The 11,531-nt window shown below is 42.2% G+C and overlaps 1 pseudogene; it reads left to right on the top strand.

Moving 5' to 3' along the window:
- The first annotated feature begins 8,864 nt into the window (after positions 1 to 8,864).
- LOC146565310 (uncharacterized) lies at positions 8,865 to 9,994 on the top strand (annotated as a pseudogene).
- The last annotated feature ends 1,537 nt before the right edge of the window (positions 9,995 to 11,531 follow it).

Here is an 11,531-nt window from a genome sequence, read left to right as displayed (position 1 = left end):
TAGCTGAGGACATTCACATTACACCAGGGCCTGTGGTGCTGGCCAATACCATCCCCATTTCACCAGGGCCAGTGTTGTTGGATGAGGCCATTCACAATACGCCAGGGCCTGTGGTGTTGGCCAATACCATCCACATTTAAAGAGGGCCAGTTTTGTTGGCTGAGGACATACACATTACACCAGGGACAGTGTTTCCTGTGAGGCCATCTTCACCACAACAGGGCCTGTGCTACTGGCTGAGGCAGACTACCTTTCACCAGAGCGCATGTTGCCGGCTGAGGCCATCTACATTTCACCAGGGCTTGGCTGCTGTCTGAGGCCATTCACATTACACCAAGGCCTGTGCTTCCTGTGAGGCCATCTTCACCACACCAGGGCCTGTACTGTTGGATGAGGCCATCCACATTACACCAGGGCCCGTGCTACTCGATGATACCATCCACATTTCACCAGGGATTGTGTTGCCGGCTGATGCGTTCCAGAAAACACAAGGGCCTTTACTACTGGCTTCACCACAACAGGGCCTGTGCCACTGGCTGAGGCAGACTACCTTTCACCAGAGCGCATGTTGCCGGCTGAGGCCATCTACATTTCACCAGGGCCTGTCTGCTGTCTGAGGCCATTCACATTACACCAAGGCCTGTGCTTCCTGTGAGGCCATCTTCACCAAACCAGGGCCTGTACTGTTGGATGAGGCCATCCACATTACACCAGGTACAGTTCTTCCTGTGTGGCAATCATCACCAAACCAGGGCCTGTGGTGCTGGATGAGGCCATCCACATTTCACCAGGGATTGTGTTGCTGGCTGATGCGTTCCACAAAACACAAGGGCCTTTACTACTGGCTGAGGATATTCACATTACACCAGGGCCTGTGGTGCTGGCCAATATAATCCACATTTCACCAGGGCCACTGTTTTTGGCAAAGGCCATACACATTACACAAGGGACAGTGCTTCCTGTGAGGCCATATTCACCACACCAGGGCCTCTGCTGCTCGTTGATGCCATCCAGATTACACCTGGGCCTGTGGTGCTGACCGATATCATGCACATTTAACCAGGGTGTGTGGTGCTGACCAATCCCATCCATATTTCACCAGCGACAGAGTTGTTAGATGAGGCCATCCACATTACAACAGGGCCTGTGCTACTGGCTGAGGACATTTACATTTCACCAGGGCCTGTGGTCTTGGCTGAGGCCAACTACATTTCATCAGGGCCTGTGGTCATGGCTGAGGACATTCACATTACACCAGGGCCTGTGGTGCTAGCCAATGCCATCCACATTACACAAGGGCCTGTGCTGCTAGCCTTCCATATTACCCAAGGACTTGTGTTGCTGGCTGATGCCATTCACAATACTCAAGGGCCTGTTCTACTGGCTGATGCCATCTACATTACAGCAGGGCCTGTGGTGCTGGCCAATACCATCGACATTTTACCAAGGCCAGTGTTGTTTGCTGAGGCCATCCACATTACACCAGGGACAGTGCTTCCTGTGAGGCCATCTTCACCACACGAGGGCCTGTGCTGGTGGCCTAAGCCATTCAAATTACACCAGGGCCACTGTTGTTGGCTTAGGCCATCAACATTACACCAGAGACTGTGATTCCGGCTTCTACCATCCACATTACACCAGGGCCTGTGATTCCTGTGAGGCCATCTTTACCCCTCCAGGGCCTTTGATGCTCGTTGATGCCATCCACATTTGGGCCTGTGATGCTGGCCGATATCATGCACATTACACCAGGGCCAGTGGTGTAAGTTAAGGCCATCCACATTACACCAGGGTGTGTGGTGCTTTACCAATACCATCCATATTTCACAAGGGCCAGTGTTGTTAGATGAAGCCATCCACATTGCAACACGGCCTGTGCTACTGGCTGAGGCCATCCACAATATACAGGGAGCATGTGCTCCCTGCGAGGCTATCGTCACCACACCAGGGCCTGTATTGCTGGCTTAGGCTATCCACATTGCACCAGGGCTAGTGGTCCCTCTGAGGCCAACTTCACGACAGCAAGGCCTGTTCTGCTGTCTGAGGTCATCTACATTTCACCAGAGCCTGTGTTGCTGGCTGATGTGATCCACATTACACAAGGGCCTGTGCTACTTTTTGATGCCATCTACATTAAACCAGGGCCAGTGGTGTTGGCTGAGGACATTCACATTACGCCAGGGCCTGTTGTGTTGGCCAATACCATCCACATTTCACCAGGGCCAGTGTTGTTGGATGAGGCCATTCACATTACACCAGGTGGTGGCCAATACCATCCACATTACACCAGGGACAGTGCTTCCCGTGAGGCCATCTTCACAACACCAGGGACTGTGCTGTTGACTGAAACCATCCACATTACATCAGGGCCATTGGTCCTTGCCGATGTCATCCACATTTCACCAGGGCCAGTGGTGTTGGCTGAGGCCATCCACATTACACCAAGGTCTGTGGTGCTGGCCATTACCATCCACATTGCACCTGGGCCAGTGTTGGTAGATGAGTCCATCCACATTACAACAGGGCCTGTGCTACATGCTGAGGCCATCCACATTATGCATTTGAATGGGGAACTCGCACGAAACAAAGTATAGGTTTTCATTATGTGAATAACTTGAAAATCTTAGCTCAAACAGCTGCAAAACCTTTTTGCCCAGCATGGGGATATCGAATTCTATAAGATAAATCCATGAATATGTGTGTCTGAGTCTTCTATCAAAAGATACACCGATTTATATGAAGTTGTGCAAAAACGCTTTATTTCGCCAAGACAGTGCGTTTCTGACGATTACATGCATTTGAATGGGGAACTCGCACGAAACAAATTATAGGTTTTCATTATGTGAATAACTTGAAAATCTTAACTCACACAGCTGCAAAACCTGTTTGCCCAGCACGGGGATATTGAATTCTATGAGATAAAGCCATGAATACGTATATCTGAATCTTCTATCAAAAGTTACACCGATTTATATGAAGGTTTGCAAAAACGCTTTATTTCGCCAAGACAGTGCGTTTCTGACGATTACATGCATTTGAATGGGGAAGTCGCACGAAACAAAGTAGGTTTTCATAATGTGAATAACTTGAAAATCTTATATCAAACAGCTGCAAAACCTGTTTGCCCAGCACGGGGATATCGAATTCTATAAGATAAAGCCATAAATATGTATTTCTGAGTCTTCTATCGAAAGTTACAGCTGTCTTTATGAAGACCATGAAAAACGTTTTATTTCACCACGTTAGTGCGTTTCTCGCTATTACATGCATTTGAATGGAGTTCTCGCCCGACACAAAGTATAGGTTTTCATTATGTGAATAACTTGAAAATCTTAGCTCAAACAGCTGCAAAGCCTGTTTCCCCAGCCCGGGGATATTGAATTCTATAAGATAAAGCCATGAATACGTATATCTGAATCTTCTATCAAAAGTTACACCGATTTATATGAAGTTGTGCAAAAACGCTTTATTTCGCCAAGACAGTGCGTTTCTGACGATTACATGCATTTGAATGTGGAACTTGCACGAAACAAAGTATAGGTTTTCATTATGTGAATAACTTGAAAATCTTAGCTCAAATAGCCGCAAAAACTTTTTGCCCAGCACGGGGATATTGAATTCTATAAAATAAAGCCATAAATATGTATTTCTGAGTCTTCTATCGAAAGTTACAGCTGTCTTTATGAAGACCATGAAAAACGTTTTATTTCACCACGTTAGTGCGTTTCTCGCTATTACATGCATTTGAATGGAGTTCTCGCCCGACACAAAGTATAGGTTTTCATTATGTGAATAACTTGAAAATCTTAGCTCAAACAGCTGCAAAACCTTTTTGCCAAGCACGGGGATATTGAATTCTATAAGATAAAGTCATGAATACGTATATCTGAATCTTCTGTCAAAAGTTACAGCTGTCTTTATGAAGACCATGAAAAACGCTTTATTTCACCACGTTAGTGCGTTTCTCGCTATTACATGCATTTGAATGGAGTTCTCGCCCGACACAAAGTATAGGTTTTCATTATGTGTATAACTTGAAAATCTTAGCTCAAACAGCTGCAAAACCTTTTTGCCAAGCACGGGGATATTGAATTCTATAAGATAAAGCCATGAATACGTATATCTGAATCTTCTATCAAAAGTTACACCGATTTATATGAAGTTGTGCAAAAACGCTTTATTTCGCCAAGACAGTGCGTTTCTGACGATTACATGCATTTGAATGGGGAACTCGCCCGACACAAAGTATAGGTTTTCATTATGTGTATAACTTGAAAATCTTAGCTCAAACAGCTGCAAAACCTGTTTGCATAGCACGGGGATATTGAGTTCTATAAGATAAAGCCACGAATATGTATTTCTTAGTCTTCTATCAAAAGTTACACCGATTTAGATGAAGTTGTGCAAAAACGCTTTATTTCGCCAAGACAGTGCGTTTCTGACGATTACATGCATTTGAATGGGGAACTCGCACGAAACAAAGTATAAGTTGTCATTATGTGAATAACTTGGAAATCTTAGCTCAAACAGCTGCAAAACCTTTTTGCCCAGCACGGGGATATTGAATTCTATAAGATAAAGCCATGAATACGTATATCTGAATCTTCTATCAAAAGTTACACCGATTTATATGAAGTTGTGCAAAAACGCTTTATTTCGCCAAGACAGTGCGTTTCTGACGATTACATGCATTTGAATGGGGAACTCGCACGAAACAAAGTATAGGTCTTCATTATGTGAATAACTTGAAAATCTTAGCTCAAACAGCTGCAAAACCTTTTCACCCAACACGGGGATATTGAATTCTATAAGATAAAGCCATGAATACGTATATCTGAATCTTCTATCAAGAGTTACAGCTATTTATATGAAGTTGTACAAAAACGCTTTCTTTCGCCAAGACAGTTCGTTTCTCACTGTTACATGCATTTGAATGGGGAACTCGACCGAAACAAAGTATAGGTTTTCATTATGTGAATAACTTGGAAATCTTAGCTCAAACAGCTGCAAAACCTGTTTGCCCAGCACAGGAACCTTGAGTTCTATAAGATAAAGCCATAAACATGTGTATCCGAGTCTTCTATCAAAAGTTACAGCTATTCATATGAAGTTGTACAAAAACGCTTTCTTTCGCCAAGACAGTGCGTTTCTCACTGTTACATGCATTTGAATGGGGAACTCGACCGACACAAAGTATAGGTTTTCATTATGTGTATAACTTGAAAATCTTAGCTCAAACAGCTGCAAAACCTGTTTGCATAGCACGGGGATATTGAGTTCTATAAGATAAAGCCACGAATATGTATTTCTTAGTCTTCTATCAAAAGTTACACCGATTTAGATGAAGTTGTGCAAAAACGCTTTATTTCGCCAAGACAGTGCGTTTCTGACGATTACATGCATTTGAATGGGGAACTCGCACGAAACAAAGTATAAGTTGTCATTATGTGAATAACTTGGAAATCTTAGCTCAAACAGCTGCAAAACCTTTTTGCCCAGCACGGGGATATTGAATTCTATAAGATAAAGCCATGAATACGTATATCTGAATCTTCTATCAAAAGTTACACCGATTTATATGAAGTTGTGCAAAAACGCTTTATTTCGCCAAGACAGTGCGTTTCTGACGATTACATGCATTTGAATGGGGAACTCGCACGAAACAAAGTATAGGTCTTCATTATGTGAATAACTTGAAAATCTTAGCTCAAACAGCTGCAAAACCTTTTCACCCAACACGGGGATATTGAATTCTATAAGATAAAGCCATGAATACGTATATCTGAATCTTCTATCAAGAGTTACAGCTATTTATATGAAGTTGTACAAAAACGCTTTCTTTCGCCAAGACAGTTCGTTTCTCACTGTTACATGCATTTGAATGGGGAACTCGACCGAAACAAAGTATAGGTTTTCATTATGTGAATAACTTGGAAATCTTAGCTCAAACAGCTGCAAAACCTGTTTGCCCAGCACAGGAACCTTGAGTTCTATAAGATAAAGCCATAAACATGTGTATCCGAGTCTTCTATCAAAAGTTACAGCTATTCATATGAAGTTGTACAAAAACGCTTTCTTTCGCCAAGACAGTGCGTTTCTCACTGTTACATGCATTTGAATGGGGAACTCGACCGAAACAAAGTATATGTTTTCATTATGTGAATAACTTGGAAATCTTAGCTCAAACAGCTGCAAAACCTGTTTTCCCAGCACGGAGACCTTGAGTTCTATAAGATAAAGCCATAAACATGTTTGTCTGAGTCTTCTATCAAAAGTTACAGCTATTTATATGAAGTTGTACAAAAACGCTTTCTTTCGCCAAGACAGTGCGTTTCTCACTGTTACATGCATTTGAATGGGGAACTCGACCGAAACAAAGTATAGGTTTTCATTATGTGAATAACTTGGAAATCTTAGCTCAAACAGCTGCAAAACCTGTTTTCCCAGCACGGGGAACGTGAGTTCTATAAGATAAAGCCATAAACATGTGTATCCGAGTCTTCTATCAAAAGTTACAGCTATTTATATGAAGTTGTACAAAATAGCTTTCTTTCGCCAAGACAGTGCGCTTCTCACTGTTACATGCATTTGAATGGGGAACTCGACCAAAACAAAGTATACGTTTTCATTATGTGAATAACTTGGAAATCTTAGCTCAAACAGCTGCAAAACCTGTTTGCCCAGCACGGGGATATTGAATTCTATAAGATAAAGCCATGAATACGTATATCTGAATCTTCTATCAAAAGTTACACCGATTTATATGAAGTTGTGCAAAAACGCTTTATTTCGCCAAGACAGTGCGTTTCTGACGATTACATGCATTTGAATGGGGAACTCGCACGAAACAAAGTATAGGTCTTCATTATGTGAATAACTTGAAAATCTTAGCTCAAACAGCTGCAAAACCTTTTCACCCAACACGGGGATATTGAATTCTATAAGATAAAGCCATGAATACGTATATCTGAATCTTCTATCAAAAGTTACACCGATTCATATGAAGTTGTGCAAAAACGCTTTATTTCGCCAAGACAGTGCGTTTCTGACGATTACATGCATTTGAATGGGGAACTCGACCGAAACAAAGTATATGTTTTCATTATGTGAATAACTTGGAAATCTTAGCTCAAACAGCTGCAAAACCTGTTTTCCCAGCACGGAGACCTTGAGTTCTATAAGATAAAGCCATAAACATGTTTGTCTGAGTCTTCTATCAAGAGTTACAGCTATTTATATGAAGTTGTACAAAAACGCTTTCTTTCGCCAAGACAGTGCGTTTCTCACTGTTACATGCATTTGAATGGGGAACTCGACCGAAACAAAGTATATGTTTTCATTATGTGAATAACTTGGAAATCTTAGCTCAAACAGCTGCAAAACCTGTTTGCCCAGCACGGGGACCTTGAGTTCTATAAGATAAAGCCATAAACATGTGTATCCGAGTCTTCTATCAAAAGTTACAGCTATTTCTATGAAGTTGTACAAAAACGCTTTCTTTCTCCAAGACAGTGCGTTTCTCACTGTTACATGCATTTGAATGGGGAACTCGCCCGAAACAAAGTATAGGTTTTCATTATGTGAATAACTTGAAAATCTTAGCTCAAACTGCTGCAAAAACTGTTTGCCCAGCACGGGGATATTGAATTGTATAAGAAAGCTAAAGCCATAAATATGTGAGTCTGAGTCGCCTATCAAAAGTTACAGCTATTTATATGAAGTTGTACAAAAGGGCTTTATTTCGTCAAGACAGTGCGTTTCTGACTATTACATGCATTTGAATGGGGAACTCACACGAAACAAAGTGTAACGGTCTTTTGCATTTGATGTTTGTTGCATTTGATGTTTGTTGCATTTGATATTTGTTAAGCTGTATGTCTGGATTTTGTTCCTTTACGCCCTCTGGTGGTGAACTGTGTAGGGTACAGCTTTGCTGTTTGGGTCTCCACCCAGCCACCTTTTTTTGCTAGCGCACATGGTGTCTGCATGCTGCAACTGACAGTTAGCTCCACACATGGAGAAAATATTGTTTAAAGAGTGGAAATAATTGACAAAGAAGATGGAAGATAAGGCAATAAGGCCATAAAGGACTATTAAGCACCTCCTGGATGTCAGCTCACGAGGTTTGTGTATTTTAAATGTTTATTTTCTGTAATTAAGGATTTTTGATTGATTGGCACTTATTACAAGAGCACATTTTGATGTGATGTTTTTGTTTTATTGTTTTGTCCGTGAGCAGTTCTCACGGGTTGCCAAGACCAGAATAAACCCTGTTTTATAACTACATCGTGCGTACGTCAATCCTTGAGGGTGCTACAGTGAGAACTCCGCTCTGCACGGGTAGATGACGGACGCAGCCCCGCAGGAAAGTCAGGTGCCCCGAAAATAAGTGTTTCCTCAGTTGAAGGACTCAATATAATTATCCTCAAGAAAGAGAAATAAAAAGAAAAAAATGGACTGTAAAATTAATTAAGATAAGTTTCCTTTTATAAAGGAACAAAGGACTGGAATATTTCTTCTTTTTTCTTTATTTCTCATTGTTTACATTTCTGCTGTTTAAGTGACTGATATTCATACAGTGTTAAGTTAATGTTGTGATGAGTAACCTGTGCATTGTGCATATGGTGGGCTTCAGCAGTTGCTGTAAGAAACAGTATTACTGGCTTGGACAAGATATGTAATGTGACTTAAGTATACATGTTAAGTGATGTTAAGGAGTAATAGTAATTACTGTGCTTTAAAGTTGTAACAGTAAACGTAGATTAATATTCATTTGCTCCTCAACTACCAAATCAAATTTAAGCTGCTGCACCTTTACATTAAGGCTAAGTAAGATACACAAAAAAACCCAAACCCCTCCAACAATGGCAGAGTTTGAGGCTAATCCAGAAGTCAGTGAAAAGGGTGATGTGGAACAACTCTCTGCAGATGAGCAACTACAAGCAGTTGAAGGCACAGCTGATGATGTTTCTACTACCTCACAAAGAGCACGACAGAGCCAACGAGTCCGTACATTGACAGAAAAGGGCAAAGAACTGTACGGTGAGCACATAAAGAAGGCTGCATATCGTTTCAGTGTGCGCTATGAGAAGTGGAAGGTTGTCATTAAGGATGCCAAAGGAGCTATAGATGGTCAATGCTGAAAGGATCTGCTACAAGAACATGTTTCCAAGGTTTTGAGTGCTTCTAAGGATGTGAATGCAGCCTATGATGACTTGAGACGTATTGAATCTCCAGATAGTGACACAAGACGAAGGATGGATACGTGTGAAGCCATGACAAAGACAATTATCGAATCTGTAAGAAAGTGTCCAAGCCCAAGTAGTGCGGAGGTTCAAAGAGATGAAGAACTTTGGAAGGACACTGAGTCTTCATCTAAATCCGTAGCCTCAGATGTGAAAAGTCAAAGGGATGAAAAATGGAAGGAGACTGAGTCTATGCCTAAGTTAGAAGCCTCAGACAGGATGAGTGTTAAGTCACACCACACTAAGCTCTCTTCGCATTCGAGGGTTTCCTCTAGACACTCCAGCCGGCTCTCAGCTAAAAGACAAGATGCAGCTGCTGAAGTTGCAGCAAATGAGGCTGCTCTCCAAGTTCTGCTTGAACAAGAAATCCATATGAAGGAAATTGAAAGGCAAGAAGCAGAAATAGCACAAAGACAAAAGGCTCTAGAAGCTAAGCGCAGAGAAGTAGAGCGACTTGAGACTGTAAAAAAGCTGAATGCAGCAAAGGCTCGACAGCGGGTGTATGAACAAAGTGAATGTTCAGATGAAGAAATATACAACCTACTTCACCACAGATCTGATAAGAAAAATGAAGTCAAGTCTGAAAACAATGACCAGCATATGAAACGGTGTTCCTCGCCACGAAATGTGACACCGCACCGAGAGGTGAACACAGAAGATCTGGTCAAAGCATTTGCAGTGTCTCTTAATGCAAGTCGTCTTCCGGTACCAGAGCCAACAATATTCAGTGGCGACCCTATCAGATATAATGATTGGAAAATTTCCTTTCAGACTCTGATTGACAGGAAAAATATACCAACTGAAGAGAAGACTTATTATCTGAGGAAATATGTAAGTGAACCTGCAAGGAAGGCAATAGAAGGCTACTTCCCGCTTGGCACAGAGTCTGCATACTATGCAGCATGGACAGTTCTCGAAGAGAGGTATGGCAATCCCTTCCTCGTAGCAAAGGCCTTCAGAGACAAACTTGACGCACGCAAGCTCTAAAGGCAGTATGGAACTTCAAGCATTTGCTGACTTCCTTTGCTGCTGTAAGACAGCCATGTCGCAAATGAAGGGGCTTGAAGTGCTCAATGACTGCAATGAAAACCAAAAAATGCTCGCAAAACTTCCAGATTGGCTTACTTCAAGGTGGAACAGAAAGGTTACAGAAGTGCAAGAAGAGACTCACACCTTTCCATGCTTCAGCCAATTTGTAGATTTCATCTCACGAGAAGCCAAAATTGCAATTGCAGAGGCAATGGAGCAAAGGTGCTAGCAACTAACTCAAATGAAAGGACTGTTAGTGCTAGTTGTGTGTACTGTGAAAGGTCGGGTCACAGCCTACTTAAGTGTAGAAGGTTCATAAATGAGAGCATTGTTGAGAGACTAAAGTTTGTTCAAGACAAGAAGTTATGTTTTGGCTGTCTGAACTCTGGTCATCGCTCCAAAGATTGCGAAGGGAGAGAAACCTGTGACACATGCAATAAAAGACATCCAACATGTTTTCATGACAATCGCACGAAGGAAGACAGAAAAAGGAGAAATCCACACAAGAACAGTGACAGGACAAGACAAATGAACGCAGATGTCTCACAAGACAACAGTGTCACACGAACAACAAGTGAAGCAACTTCTAACAGAATGTTCACGACACTCACACATCTTCCATTATTCCAGTATGGGTGTCAACCAAAGGTGAGCCAGAGCATGAAATTCTTGTGTACACGCTCCTTGATACACAGAGCGATACGGCCTTTATTCTTGAAGAAACGGCACAAGCTCTGCATATCAAAGGTGAATCGACTCAGCTAAAGCTCACTACCATGTCTTCAAGAAACACAGTTGTGTCCTGTCGCAAGCTCTCAGGTCTACAAGTCAGAGGGTTCTACTCAAATAAGACCATTTCCCTACCAGTGACGTATGCCAGAGACTTTATTCCCGCAAACCGAGATCACATTCCATCGCCTGCAACAGCTAAGGCATGGTCTCATCTTGAATGCATTGCAAGTGAGATCACTCCACTACAAAGCTGTGATGTTGATCTGCTGATTGGGTACAACTGCCCCCAAGCACTTGTTCCTTGGGAGGTTGTGTCTGGAAAGGAAAATCAGCCGTTTGCGCAAAGAACTGATCTGGGATGGAGTATTGTGGGTTATGGCAATCCATGTCTCGATTATGGAGACGCCTTCGGAATAAGTCACCAAGTCATTGTGAAGGAAGTGGTGCCTGACATTAATCCCTCTTCAAATCTCACCAACAAGGTTCACTATGTCTACAGAACTCAAATAAAGGAAATGATCTCTC

The sequence above is a fragment of the Mchenga conophoros genome, linkage group LG10, assembly GCF_057382185.1.
Source record: "Mchenga conophoros isolate Kocher_MC1m ecotype Shallow Benthic linkage group LG10, M_conophoros_male_GT1.1, whole genome shotgun sequence".
NCBI lineage: Eukaryota > Metazoa > Chordata > Actinopteri > Cichliformes > Cichlidae > Mchenga > Mchenga conophoros.
The sequence above is the reverse complement of the archived record's forward strand: the minus strand, read 5'-3'. Positions and strand labels throughout refer to the sequence as shown.